Source organism: Rissa tridactyla, chromosome 7 (genome assembly GCF_028500815.1).
Source record: "Rissa tridactyla isolate bRisTri1 chromosome 7, bRisTri1.patW.cur.20221130, whole genome shotgun sequence".
NCBI classification, from domain to species: Eukaryota; Metazoa; Chordata; class Aves; order Charadriiformes; family Laridae; genus Rissa; species Rissa tridactyla.
In genome coordinates this window covers 47,340,568-47,355,697 of record NC_071472.1, presented here as the reverse complement: position 1 = coordinate 47,355,697, position 15,130 = coordinate 47,340,568, and the positions used below count along the sequence as shown (strand labels likewise).

Here is a 15,130-nt window from a genome sequence, read left to right as displayed (position 1 = left end):
AAACCAAAGCCCTGCTGGTAGCACCAGTTTTGGAGCCAGGTATTGATCTGTCTGATTTTCTCGTTAACCCAGTCGTCAGTCCCCAAAACTGGAGACAGAGGAGAACACAATTTGTGCTCCCAAATCCCTGACAAGCCGTCCCAAGGCCCTGAAATCTTTCTTCATTGCCCTCAGACTTCTCTCCAGCTCATCACTGTCTGCCTGTAAGATCAAAAGACTGTAATAATCTGAGGGCCGTATCAGGCCAGGAAGCTTCCCGGTTATATCCCTAACACAGGCCCCGGGGAGGCAGCAGACCTCCTTGTGGGAAGGGTCTGGCCTTGTCATCGTCGTCGTTCACGGCATCGTCGTCGTTGTCGTTCGCGTCATTGTTTTTCACGTCATCGTTGTCATGGTTGTCGTTGTTGTCGTCGTCATCATCATTGTCGTCGTCGTCGTCGTCGTCATTGTTGTTGTCGTCGATGTTTGCGTTGTCATTGTCATTGTCATCGTTGCCATTGTCATCGTCGTCATCATTGTTGTTTGTGTCGTCGTCGTTCGTGTCGTTGTTGTCGTCCGTGTCGTCGTCGTCGTCGTCGTTTGTGTTGTCGTTGTCGTCGCTGTCGTCGTTCATGTAGTTGTCATCGTCGTCATCGTCGTCATTGTTCACATCGTCTTCGTCCGCATTGTCATTGTTCGTGTCATCATAGTCATCGTTGTTGTCATCATTGTCATCCAGGTCGTCATTGTCTTCGTTGTCGTTGTCATCTGCATCATTGTTGTCTGTGTCGTCATCATCATTGTCCGTGTCGTTGTCTGTGTCGTCATCGTTGTCATCCGTGTCGTCATCCGTGTTGTCGTACGTCCCATCCTGCCGCCCCTGCCCAATGCCCCTGCCGGGATGTGCCCCCCTGACCCCCCTGACCCGTGGTGCCGGGGTGTGTGTGGGGGGGCCACACCCCCCCGGAGGGTGCTGGGGTGGGGGGACACAAGGAATGACCCCCCCCCGGAGGGTGCCGGGAGGAACATACAAGGTGTGACACATGCCCCCCCCGCGGGGGTGGGGCCAGCGCAATCGGGACCGAACGCCCCCCAGCTGGGGGGGGCGGGACCCTCCTCGGACACAGCTGTGTCCCATGCCGGGCCTGGGCACGGTCCCCCTCCCCCCCCGCGGCCTCTTAAACCCCCGGGGGGTGCTGCTCGGGAGTGTTGGGTGGTGTCTGGGAGCAACTGAGGGTCAGCTGTGGCTTACTGGGGGCTGCTGGGAGCTACTGGGGGCCGCTGGAGGTGAGTGGGAGCTACCGGGTGCCAGCTGGGGGCTCCGGGCTCCTGGAAGTCTACTGGGAGCTGGCTGCTGCTTACCGGGAGCTGCTGGGTGTCTACTGGGAGCAATGGGCGGGGGGGGGGGGCTCGCTGCTGCTTACTGGGGGCTTGCTGGGAGCACTGGGGACTAACAATTGCCTGCTAGGAGCTACTGGGGGCTTGCTGGTGTCAACTGGGAGTAACTGGGAGCTTGCTGCTGCCTACTGGGAGCAGTGGGGGGGCTAGCTGTTGCTTGTTGGGAGCTACTGGGGGCTGTTAGGAGCTACTGACTGGGAGCATGCTGCTGCCTACTGGGAGTTGACTGGGAGTAACTGGGAGCCTTCTGCTGCCACCTGGGTGCCTACTAGGAGCAATGAGGGGGCTTGCTGGTGCCTGCTAGGAACTCCTGAGGGCTTGCTGGTGCCTACTGGGAGAGACTGGGTGCTGACCGGGAGCTACTGGGTCTGCCCTCCCTCCCTCTCGCTTCTGGTGCCGACAGGGTAAGGAATGGGTGGGGGGTGGAGTGTCCGGGGGGGCCCCTTCCCTTGTTCCCCGCGGATGGGGCTGCGCCTGGGGGTGGGGGGGGGACCTGGATTAGGCCCCCCCAGTGCTGTCCTGTAAGGTGGGTGGGGTGGGGGGGTGTTGGCTTTGTCCTGGGGTTGCGGGGGTGGTCCTGGGTGCCCCCCGGAGTGCTGTGTCTTTATTCCAGGCTGGAAGGTTGGTTTCGGGGGCTCTGCTGGAGGACGCAGCGATGGAGTGGGGTGAGATGGAGGGGGGGGAGGGTAAGGGAGGTATGGCTGCCCCCGCCCCTCCCCCGGGCTGTGCTGGGGGGCTCTGCCCTTCCTGGGGAGGAGGGAATTATGTTCTTTCATCTCTTTTCCCCCTGCCAGGCCCCGATGCAGCCGCCAGGATGGAGCTGAGCCCTGGAGCATGGGGAGAGGTGGGTCGGGACCGCCAGAGCCCCTTTTAGGGTGGGGGGTGGCCTTCCCACCCCTCCCGGGGGGGCCCTGGGTGCTGCTCCCTGGGTGCCCCCTGGATGCCCACCCAACCTTGGCTGGGCGGAGCCCCGCCTTTGAACCCAGGGCTGTGGGGAATACCCTTGGTGTGAGCCCCTATGGAGTAATTACTAAAATGATCAGAAATACAGAATTGTTCATGCATTAAGGAAAGGTATAAAATCAGAAAGCTTCTCGGGTAGAATGCAGCCGCAGCTGGGATGCGAAGAATCTGCGATTCCCCGTACAACGTTGCTCGCAAAGCAACGCGGGGGGCAAAGCGGAACGGAGGGTCCACGGTCTCTCCCTGTGAAAGTCCCACAGATATGGGAACGGGATGGTCCTATGGAACTGATAAGCTGCACGCTTGCTACCCTGAGCCAAGAGTCTGTTGAATTTTGAGGAAATGCTGTCCTTTGTGCGAACTGTGCTCATGAAGATGTCATAATAATGCCAAAACACACTTCCATGCCAAAGGCTACCCGCCTCCAAGGTGCGACTGCTCCTCCTGGAGTCTGTGCGCAGAATTTTTTGTAAACTCTACCTTTAAATGCGAGGTGAGAGAATGCGACGCTGGTCACGATGAAGGTATTTATGACTAGAGCCACTCAAACTCCACCTTGAGGGCAAAAAATAGTATAAAAATAGCGCAAGAAAGGGGGGATATGAGGGAAGACACCCTCGGGAACAAGCGAGGGAGGACTCCATGACAGATGGCCTTTGACTTCTGGCACCAGTCGTCGGGCCGAGCCTTTTTTCCTCCGCCAGGGATGCCTTTGGGTAAGACTTGGACTATAGCGACTGCTCCCTCGGGAAACCTAGAAATCTCTGGAGACTCTTTTCCCTGCATTTGTAGCCAGGCTGTATTGTTTATAACTGTGTTGTGTGTTTTGTGTAATTAGGGAGGCTTTTATTTGCATGTGCTTTGCAGACAGGGTATTTACCGCTGGCAGCCATAAGACCCTGTGTATCTGTTGCTTAAATGAATAGCGCTGTGTAAGTAGCCGGTCGTTTTGGTTTCTCATTGAACGCAGCCAAAGAGAGCGGCCGTGCCAGTTCAGGAGCACGACTGGGCTGAAGGTGCAGTGCACTATCAGTGCCTCCAAACGGTGACAGGTGAATGTATGAAACGTGACTGGACCGACCGGGGCGAATTGGGCATCGCTCAGAACGTAAACCCAGCCGCACCTAGCCTCCCACGTGGGTGAGGAGTGTTAGAACGCAAGGGGGTTTATTTTTCTGCCAAAAGTACTTAGCCTCTTGAGGCATTGGGCATCGCTCAGAACGTAAACCCAGCCGCACCTAGCCTCCCACGTGGGTGAGGAGCGTTAGAATGCAAGGGGGTTTATGTTCTGCCCAAACCGTTTTGGCCCTTAAGGCAACAGGCCCCTGTGCCTGGGGCGAGGGGGTCTCCAGGGCGTTCGCCCCCTGCCACACTGGGCGCAGGGAGACTCCAGGCACCCAGTGAGGTGGGGGGGGACACTTTTTATTTTCCAGGTGTTTGTGCTGGAGCAGCGGCAGCGGGTGTGTGGGGTGCAGTCCTGGCCCCCCCCACCCCAGGATGGGGATGTTGGCCAGTGAGGTGAGCTCGAGGGGGTCTTGCTGGCGGGGCTGGTGCTGTGGCGGCTGTCCCGGAACTGGATGTGCAGGTCTGTGATGGGGGATGTTGGGGATCCACTTGATGAGGAAGGGGGTGGGCTGATGACACAGAGAGGATTAAGTATTCCCTGGGGTGTGTTATTTTCTGGTGAGGTGTGCTTGGGAAAGGGGCCTTGCGGTGCCCCTACTCCCTTTCCAGCCAGCTCTGGGGGGGTGTGTGTGTCTGTGATAGCGGTGGGGGGGTCCATGCTGGTTTTTTTGGTGTTAATGAAGTGAGTGATGGAGTATTAGCCTGTGGAGAGTGTTTGGGTGTGGTGGTGGTTGCTGCCCTTGGCTGGATGGGGAGGGCCCCTCCAGGCCCATGTTGGCCTTTTTGTCTTGGGTGGGGGCTGGAGAAGCTATCTCAAGTGTTTGAGATTTTTTTTTTGGGTGGGAGGGTGGGCACCAACATCAAGCTGTGGCTGTGTGGGATGGTGGTGACCCCTGGGGGGGTGTGGAACCCACCCCTGGGGTGGGAGGGACCCTTGGGTGGGACCCTCCCCTGGGTGGGGGTGTAAGGGAGGCCCCTTTGGGCTTCAGGGCCCCCCTGGGTGGGGGTGTAAGGGAGGCCCCTTTGGGCTTCAGGGCCCCCCTGGGTGGGGGTGTAAGGGAGGCCCCTTTGGGCTTCAGGGCCCCCCTGGGTGGGGGTGTAAGGGAGGCCCCTTTGGGCTTCAGGGCCCCCCTGGGTGGGGGTGTAAGGGAGGCCCCTTTGGGCTTCAGGGCCCCCCTGGGTGGGGCTAGGAAGAAGGGGGGGATCCCAGTTAGGGAGCAAGAATGCAGCACTTAAAAGAATTCCTGGGGGGGGTCTTGGCCTCCCCCCTTTCCCATCCCAGGCAGGGAGGAAGAATGCAGCTCCACTTCCACCTTGGGGCACCTGAAGAGCATGTAGGAGCCATCCTGGTTCTGCACCAAGGTGTGGGTGATCTCCAGTGGCAGGTGAGGATTAATAGAGAATAAATTGAATCTCAACTGGTGCCAGGCTGGGGAGGGCTGTTTTGGCTTGTGCTGCTGGTCAGCTTGGGGGGGTGTGGGGGCACAGGGGGGGCTGGTGCCGGTGGTCCCGAGGCCTCACTGCTGCAGAGATGGCGACTTGTGCTCCTGCAGCACCGCCAGGATGGATTTAACTGTGCTGATAGCCCCGAGTGGGTGCTTAAGTCTGGTTTTACAGCCCACGCTCGTATAGGAAAGAGAAGGTAAAGCAGTGAGGACACTCGCCAGCACTGGGGGCTGCGACCTTCCCCTTGGCGGGGGAAGCATTTCAATCAGGCCTGGGGGGGGACAGGAAGGGGAATAAAGTCTCTCAGCTTTAAGCTTGGCTGGGTTTATTCCTGCAGCCCTGGCTTGTGCTGGTTTTGTGCTCTGCCAAATGCTGAGAAGGGATGCCCAGAGTCAGGCGTGAGCCTAGGGGCAGGCAGGAGTGCTGGCAGTGGGGGCTGTGCATCCCACTTAGCTCCTCTCCCCTGCCCTGGGGCTCGCTCATGCAGCTGTGCTCTTTTCCCCTCTCAGCTGCAGTGAGGGGAAAAGCTGCTGGAAACCAGCGGGAGGGAGGGATCTCTTTCTGGGCGCTGCTGTTGGGATTTTCCTCCTGAACCTGCAGGTGAAGGGGTTCCTCACGTGCAAAGCGTGTTGGTGTCTCCCCTGCGGTGGAGTTGGGCAGACTCTTCTTTGCGTTCCCGCTGGAGCTCCGCTGCTGCAGTGTGTCGAAGAAAACCCAAGGGATGCGGAACACCAGCAGCTCCGGCTTGCCTGGAGGAGCAGGAAAAACAAGATGTGGGGTGAGGGAGAGGTGGGGTGCTGGGGCTGGGTTGTTCAAGCACACCTCCATCCTGCTCAAGTTGTGAGTGTCTCTTCTGCTACAGCCTCCAGCAGCTGTCTCGAGGAGCACATTTTATTGCCTTTACAGTAAAATAAAGACATTTATGCCTAATAGAGACATTCCAAACCTGCCTGCGTCTGTTCCTGTGCAACCTCCTCTGGGTCACCCTGCTCTGGCAGGGGGTTTGGACTAGATGATCTCCAGAGGTCCCTCCTAACCCCTGCCAGTCTGGGATTCTGTGAGTGTGCCCCTTCAGGCTTATGGTCACTCATTGCTGATGCTGTGTGGTGGCAATATAATGGTCTTTAAGAGCCACAGAATTGTTTAGGTTGGAAGAGACTCTTAAGATCATTGACTCCCGAGCATGAACTGAGCACACCAGAGCGCAACTCACAGCCGACACTGCCGGCAGCTTGCTGGAACCTAGTGTGCCTGCCTGCTCCCCCCATGAACATCTTGCAGGGTGGGTCTCTTTGTCTTAGGTGAGAGACTTAAAGCACTCTTAAGTTGCTTTGAAAGAGCTGCTTCCCTTCTGGCATTGTTTTGGGTCCCTCTCTTCAGGGGAGCACCTGCACAGCTCTCCCAGCAGCCCAGAGACTTACGAAGTCCATCCCCAGTAAGGATTTTTACAGACCTAGCTCAAGCTGCTGGCTCAGAAGTGGAGTGGTGCAGGTGACAGGTACCACAGACACAAGCCATCGCCCAGGGCCGTATGTGCACAGAGAACGCTCAGTCCCTGCCCTTCAGGGCACGTAGGGGCCAGGGAGGAGGACAGAGCACTCCCCACAGCCCACAGAGCGGTCCCCCCAGCACTTCTGAGTCAGGCAGCTCACCTGACTTTGTCTAACCTCTCTGCCTGGCCCCAGGGAGCTTGAATTCAAGCATCAATCACCTCTCAGGGAATTTCTCCCTTCCCTGGGATAAGCCCCAGCACTGGGCTGCTGCTGAGCAGCGAGTCCATGTTCAGAAAATAAATCACAGCAGATAGAAGCTTCCCAGGGCAAAATATTTGCTCCAAACTGGGCAAAAACACTTCCCTCCCTGCTAACAGTTATTTAATGTTGCTAAGAGCTTAATGACTGAGATGATAGTGGACAGAGGGGAACAGAGTGGTGCACAGAGGCCCTCCACAGCTGGTCCCCACAGCCTTACCCTCAAACTGGTCACGCGTGGTTTGATGGATGCATCGGGTGACTGGGTGATGCTGGCCAGCCAGTCCTGGAAGGAGAGGGTCACCTGCCACTCATCCAGCAGCTGATTACAGCCTGCAAGAGAAAGGGCAGGAAAATCAGAATTAGAATTAGAATCAGAATCCGCACCCGAGTGAAGCACCAAGCCAGATGGGCAGGAGAAATAACTCGGGAATAACAATAGCCAGCCACTTGCCTCCCTGTTACCCTTCTCTCCCATAATCCTGACCACTATCTAGAAACTTAGGATAACCCAAACCCAAGGCCTTCAAGCCTTAAACAAGAGTTAAAGCCTCTCAGTTTCTGGTAAGACCCACAGGATAATAACCTGCATCTTCAGAATCCAGCCTAGCCCCTTTCATTAAGTCTTTCCTAGCCTGACGAGCCCAGATGCCCTTGAATTCTAGGGAAGAGCCAGATACCTAAACCAGCAGGCTTCTGTCTACCATACCCTGGTACACTCTTGGCATACGCCAATGAGCTTGCAGCTCAACAGGAATTGCCACCACGTCCAGCTCCGGTCCAGTATTTCCCATTCTACCTGCGTGAGTTCCACCAGCAGCGCAAGCCACAGCTGCCTGTGTTAAGCTGAGCTCTGAAAGGCAGCAGGACATCAAACACAACCCTGTCCATCAGCTTGATGGATGAGACATTGCTGCCTTGGGCACCTCGCTCCCAGGGCCAGGAAATGCAGCACTGCTTTAATCCGCTTCCGAAACCCCCTCTGCTCCCAGCGCCACCGTACAGTTACATCCCAGAGCTGCCTCCACAGCCCCAATCCCCGGGAATGGGACCCGACACCTCCTCACCCCCCGCCCAGAGCACCGAAACCCCCCGGGGCACACGTGGGCATCTGCGGGAGCAACACTACCTCAGGGAAAGAGAAGAGATCTGTACCCCTTTCTAGGCCAAAACTAAAGCTGAGAGGAACAAAAGCGCTAAACTGAAGCTCCTAGCCAGGCCCAGACCACAACGAGCAACGAGAGCAGCCTTCCCTGAAGGGCTCCGAGTCGCTTTTCAGGTTTTCAAGGCATTGGGCTGACCCTTCCCTCTCCAAACATCACGTAAGAACACACACAAACACACAGCCATCTGCTCAGAGACAAGGTATTACACTGGTGCCCACAACCAACTCCCTGGGGTGACCCCAGCTCCCATCTCCTCCACCGCTGGCACGCTCCCTGCACCAGACTGTGCTTCCAAGCAAGGATTTGCCACTAGAAACCGCAGCAGCTCTGGCCACAAGTTCCCTCCAGCAGCTCTGGCCATTAAGAGATGTTGCAAACACCGGAAGTGGCAAAAAAATAATGGAAACCAGCTCACAACTGTGTCTGACCCAATTCACCTACTCATTTCACCCAGGAAAGCACTTCATGGCATTAGGAGATACTAACACACCTGCCCACTCACAACAGCACCGGCCCTACCAAAAGCCAACTTTTTTAAGCTTGCCGTGCCAAAAATCCACCAAAGAGCCACCCTGGGAGGACACTGGCATCGTCCTTCTCTAACAACCACCATGTCTATGGCCAACCAGAGCCATGCCGACACCCCGAGCCACGCCAGACACACAGCTACCAGTAACACCAAGCTGCCCGAGCCCGATTTTCACCTCCTAGAGCCAGCGATGGATGGTGAGGGCTCGGCTGTCCCCTCCGCAGCAGTCACAGTGGCACAAACCAAATGGCTGCGAGCGTCCACCCGGTCCCCGAGCATCCCGAGGCACATGGCCGGGGCTTACCTTGTCTCTTCAGAGAGGAGGTGATGGCCAGCTTCTTCAGGCTGCTTCTCCTGGCATTGCTGTGAGCTGGGTCTTGCGCCAGGAGGGGGCTGGCCGCCTGCGCCCCTGAGGAATTGGTTCAAAGAGCATCAGTGCACAAGTCCCGGGGGTCCCTGGGCACACCATGCGGGATGGGATGGAGAAATCCCCTCTCTCCTCAGAGCAGGCTGTCACCATAGCTTTAACATCACTAACGATTATCAAAAGAACCACTGGACTCAGGGCAGGAGTGTGCCCACCACCCAGAGACGCTCCAAAAGCTCCCGCCGGCACTGGACACGAGTCCAGCAGGTCACGGCGTGGCTGCCCCTCCTGCTGGACAATGGCTTTCAGCTTCGGCCCGCATCCCTCCCGTCCTGCAGAGCCTCCCGCAGACACTCACCCGGCGTGATGTCCTTTTTCCTCTTCTTGGCCTTGGCAGCAGCCACCTCCCCAGCCTGCCCTGTGGATTCGGGGCTGCCCACCAGCTGCGGGACCGCCAGACCTTTCAGCCCTAGGAGAAACAAGACTCCATCCTTAAAAGCATCTCAACCACGTGCAGCAGTACTGCAGGGATGCGGGGTCTCATGTCCCCCGCCCCACACTGGCACTTCACCTCCGAGACCTCCCAGCACACCCCAGACATCCTCAGAGAACCCCCAAAGCCCTCCTGGCCCCCCAGGCACACTTCTTGGGGGGAACATTGAGGTGAGCAGCGACTTTAATTCACTCACATCGCTCAGGGCACTCTCCTCAGGGTGGATTTTCACCTTCGGGTGCCTAAAAACAGGGTGGTATTATCCAGGCGCACCTATCGGGGTGCATAACCCCCTGGGGGTCTGAACCCCAGAGGTTGCTGCCATGGGAGGGGGGTTCACAATGAGCTGGGCTCCCCCCAGCGCTGCTCCGGCCCAAGGGAAGAGAACACCTGGCTCCCCACCCAGAAGAGGAACCCAACTCACTCCAAGCACCCATCGCAGCAAAACCCATCGGGATCTGCCCCCCACAGCTCCCAGGGGAGCACAGGGAGCACCCCACTCTGCTCCCACACACCAGGAGGGAGCTGCAACACAGGAAGCTCTGTCCTTGCAGAGGGAGGGGACAGGAAATTAAACCCCAGCTAACGAAGCACTGATGGGGAACAGATGCAATGGCAGCCCCGGCAAAGCGAGGCAGCTGCCTCATCGTGAGCAGGAGGGAACAGAGTGAGTGTCATCAGCCCCACACATGTCTTCCCCCACCAAAAATCCTCTGCTGTAGGTCGCTTCCCCCACCTACCACCGGCGTTGTAGGCGAGGAATTCGGCAAACCCCTGGGCCAGGCTCTCGTCGCTGGTGAGGGCGTGGAGGCAGGCGAAGACATGAATGCAGCGCAGTGACAGCGGTTACTTCTTGGCCGGGCCGCCCTTGCCAGGCTTTGGAGCCTGGCAGGAGCAGGAGAACCTCTGGTCCATCAGCGTCTTGGCGTTCATCTTCTGGGTGAAGGAGGCGTGCAGGTAGCTGAGGCTGTGCTTCCGGCTGGCCTTGCGCTTCACCACCAGGATGTTCTTGGTGATGCGCTGCACCAGCGGCCCCGTGGGCGCGGTCGCCAGCTGCCAGATGGTTTGTTTAGTTTCGGGCGAAGCATGCATGGAGTTGAGCACCAAGCTTTTCAAGGCAAGCAGGGTAGCCTCCATCTGGCAGTTCAGGGCCAGTTTGATGTGCTAGCGCTGGTTTTCCACCACCCCTTATGCGGCCGCTTTCAGACAGGATGGCAGGTAGCAGCGGCTGGAGCTGAGCTGCGTGATGATGGTCCATCCATCGTCTGGATGGCCGTCTCCGAGACCCCCAGCTCCACAAAGCACCGGTAATCCAGTCCCCAGTCCCTCTGATGCACTGAATAAACCTGTAAGTCGGAGGCGGTGATGATCTTGACAGCATTGACGCCGGGCTGCTTGCGGGTGCCATAGCGGAAGATGGTGCCGCAGGTCTTGTTCTTGCAGATGAGGCCTCGGGTGCCATTGTAAGTGCCACAGCGGGGACATTTCCGGATGCCCCGCAGTGTGGCCTTCCCCAGGTCCGACAGGAAGGAGGGGCCTTTGGTCCTCACTGATGACGGCTCCATCCTCCAGGAAACCTGGAAGGGCAGAGAGCAGTGGGGTGAGTTAACAGCCCGGGGAGGGACAGTGGGGATGCAGTGCTCGGCTGGTGACATCCACGGGTCCCTCTGCAGGTGGCGGTGGCCGTCCTCAGTCCCCAGCAGTGACAGAGACAGAGGGGACAAAGAGAGAGAGGGGGAAGCAACTGGCTGAAAGGACATGGGACGTAAATAAAGCTGGGTGGCCTGCTGCCATTGCCGGGGGACACATGGCAAGGGGACACACAGAGCAGCTCCTCGGAGGGACACCGGAGTAGAAACCACCATCTGAGGCAGCGACAATGGGAGAGAAAAGCCTGTGTGGACAGGACAGAAACAAGGTGATTCCCCCCCCAGATCCACCCAGGTCGGGTTTTGGCAGCAGGCTGGCAGCTGAGGAGCACAAGTGACTCCCGGCGAGCAGCCCTGGTGCTGCTGGACCCACAATCCTGTCTGGATCATGGCATGACAGAATCGTTTAGGTTGGAAAAGACCTTTCAGATCATCAAGTCCAACCATTAACCCATCACTGCCCAAACCACCACGACCCCACGTCCCTCAGCACCACGTCTGCACGGCTTTTAAATCCCTCCAGGGATGGCGACTCCACCACTGCCCTTGGCAGGCTGTTCCCATGTTTGACAACCCTTTCGGTGTAGAAATTTTTCCTAATATCCATCCTAAACCTCCCCTAGCACAACTTGAGGCTGCTTCCTCTTGTCCCATCGCCTGTTCCTTGGGAGAAGAGACTGACCCCCTGCAAGGAGGGGCCCCAAGGCCGCCTCTTTTGCCACCTTGTCCGCTAATCTGTTTCCTCTTGCGGTAGTTTAATTGCCTCTCTGGTGACCTTTAACATGTAAAGCTGCTATTTCACTTGGTATTAATATATTAGCTAACACCCGCTTTGTAAGTTCTTCATGTAAAAGTTCTTTTCCTTTGCTATTTATTAGTCCTTGTTCTTCCCAAATTTTACCAAAGGTATGCACTATCCCAAACGCATAACAAGAGTCTGTATAAATTGTTCCTTCCCCTTTCTCCAATTAATTTAAGTGCCTGGTTTAAGGTATGCATCTCACATGTTTGAGCGGACCATACACTAGGTAATTTTTCAGATGCTTTTACTTGTTGGCTCACTCCATGCACCACCGCATATCCATTACACCTCTTTCCTTCTGTCACTCTTGAAGAACCGTCTACGAACAAATTAAGATCCCCAGATAGGGGTTCTTCCCTTAAGTCAGGTCGTATCTTAGTCTGGTACTCAATTACATCTATGCATTCGTGTGTAAGTTCTTCATCCTTTGCCTCTATTTTTCCACAAAAAGCTCGCTGGGTTAAGGCAAGGGCCGGTAGTTAAAATCAAATCATCCTTTTCAATTAAAATTCCTTCATACTTTAGTATTCCTGAATTGGTTAGCCATTTTCCTGTGGTTTGGGCTAAAATGGTTTTTACTTGGTGAGGGGTGCTAACTTCTATCATTCCCCTGGCCACCCTCGGGAGACCAGATCTAAGAGTTTAGATAAATAGGCCACTGGCTGCCGCTTATCCCCCCCTCACTCTTGAGTTCCTAATGCAGCCCCTTTGTCTACAGTTACAAATAGTTGAAAAGGTTTCTCCAAAGAAGATAAGGCTAAAACTGGAGCTCTGATTAGGCTCTGTTTTAAATCTTCCACTAAATCCTCCTCTTCTTCTGTCCAAACCAATACATTCGGTTCTTCAGCTAACAGTTTGGAATATAGTCCTTTAGTCTTTTGAGCACACCCCTCTATCCACAGTCTACAGTACCCAGTCAGCCCCCAAAATTTTCTCCGTTCCCTCTTGGTCTTTGGCAGAGGTAAGTCTACTATTCCTTTGATCCTCTCAGGATTTATAGGATTTATTTTTCGACTCCCTTCGCTGACTAGATGTCCCAAGTACTTCACTTCTGTTTCCACATATTGCAATTTTTTTTTTTTTTGAGACCCTCAAACCTTGCTGTCCCAAAAAGCTCAATAACTCATTCATGGCTTCTTTTACCCTGACTTCTTCCTCCCCAGATACCAATAAGTCATCCACATACTGAAGCAGGGCTACTCCCGATGGAGGTTTGAATTGTTCAAGCACTTGTTCTAACACTTGCCCAAACAAATTACAGGATTCTGTAAATCCCACAATGATAACACCCTACTGGTGAACCTCGAGCTGCTGGTAGGAGTGGTCAGGGAAGTTCTCCTCCCCCTGTTATTCACCCCTCTTCCTCACCCCCAAGTAACAATCTAGGGGGTCCCACTTTGGGGATTCAACTTTGTCAGCAGAAACATCACCGACAGTCTGGGCTGGGAACATATAAAATGGATTTGGGCATCCCCGAATCCTGAATCTATTCATCTTGACCCAGCAAAAAGCATATTCACCTTCTTCTAATTCCTTATTATTCACATATATGTTTAAAGTCTGACAGACCCAGTCTTCATCAGATCCAAATTTGGGCCAAAATACACTAGGAGGTCTTATTGGTTCTTTGGTTCAAACAAATTCAAATGCAAATGCAAACATGTCCCCCCCGGGACACCCCGAAGATCTCCCGTGACGGACACAGGACCCCCAGGATTCCCTCCCAGGATCCCCCCCCAGGACACCCTTGGGATCCTCTAAGACAGACACAGGACCCCCTAGGACACCCCTAGGACGCTCCCCAGGACGTCCACGGGCCCCGCCCCATCTGCCCCTGGCCCCTCCGGGATGCAGTCTGAACAAAACAAATCATTTTCTTTTTATCTTTATCCCTTGTACAAGAAGAATCATTCCAAAACCTCAACATTCTCCCCTAAAGGACTGTCTGGGGGAATGTTCCCGGGGTCTTTCTCGTTATCCCCTTTTTCATCCCTAGGCCTAGAATCCTTATGTCCCATTCTGAACAGAGACTTTTCTTACACCCCTCCCTTTCGCTTTGTCCTTCTCCGGCTGCGCCCCTCGCTGGACTACAGAACCGTGGATCCGGACTCCACACTCGCTTTGTACCGCAGTACGTCTCAGTCACTCACACACACCAAGTCTCTTAGAATGTCCCCGACCACCAAGGCAATACTTTAACAGTACGATTTTTCTTACCTTGGTCCATGCATGGAGTTGCCTGGTTGTACTCTCTGTGCCTACCGCACCTATCCCTTTTCCCCCTGTGGTTCACAGAGTCTGCCGTCTAACGGGGTCTCGAGATCTTAGTTGATTCTTCCCGGAATCCCCGCTGATGATCCACGAGACTGTTGAAATCAACGGGACGTGTCTTCCCATCCTTCGGCGATAGGGACTCCCAAGAAGATAACTTCTGATCCCAGACGAGCCCCCAGATTGTGAGAAATAAGTTCCAGTCTGAATGAAATAGGCTCAGGCAGAATCCTCTGTGAAGCACATTTTTATTCACGTACTTGCAAGAGCGGGTGACCTAGCAAGTAGGCACGCTTTCAGGTCTTGAAACACACCTTTTTATTTCCTAATCCCGGCCGAATTTTTCTCTCCCATTTCCCATTGGTTAGCTACTCCAGGGTTCACAGTCTGTCTGAGGTGCCTAAAATTCTTCCTGGATGTCTTGCCTCTGTTTACTTCTCTTTATGCTACACCTAAAGGGATTATCTGACTCGTTTCTTTCTTTCCTTTTTGGTAAAAAAACTGCTCAATGTCATTAGCCCTGGTTAAATGTTTGAATACCCTTCTAGACACTAATCCAGTACGAATAAGTTTGTCCTTCTGTCTGTGTGATAAGAGATGTTCTACAAGCCTTTGCTGGAGCCTCTTTGTCTCAGTCATTCCCTTACCATGTCACCTCTGATGGAAATGGCTTTTCTCCTCTGCAAAAGCAATACTCGCCTTTCTTACAGCACATTTGGGAAAGCAACAGAAACGGAAGATCTGCGAGGAAGACTGTAAATACGCTCAAGTGACTCGCACCTGGGGTGCTGGGAAACACACCACACTAATTGTTGTTGTCTCGGGTGCTTGCAAGAAAAACACTTGCACTTAGATAACATCAGTCTGAGATGGACTCAGGGACACCTTATCTAGCCGCTTGAGAACCCTGGCCTGTTGTTGGAGATCAAAGAACAGTGGGGAAACTATGCCTGTTTGAACCCTTTAGATACCACTGAGAACAGGGAGTCTGTGCGCACTCTTCCTAACACGGACTCTCTCGCTGCCAAGGACTCTTGCTCACAAGGGCTCTCTCTCACTCCGTGGTGCCTGCAGTCCCTGCTTGCGTGCCTCTGCCTGGGTGTTGCTTTGGAGATTCCCTGGTCTGTGAGGCATCGAGATTAAAGCCTTTCATCCATGGTTTTGTGGTTGTTCCTGCGTCCTGCCAGCATC

At 55.0% G+C, this 15,130-nt stretch overlaps 1 pseudogene; it reads right to left on the bottom strand.

Annotated features, from left to right (window-relative positions):
• Positions 1–268: 268 nt before the first annotated feature.
• Positions 269–10,782, bottom strand: LOC128912416 (uncharacterized protein C2orf42-like; annotated as a pseudogene).
• Between the last annotated feature and the right edge of the window lie 4,348 nt (positions 10,783–15,130).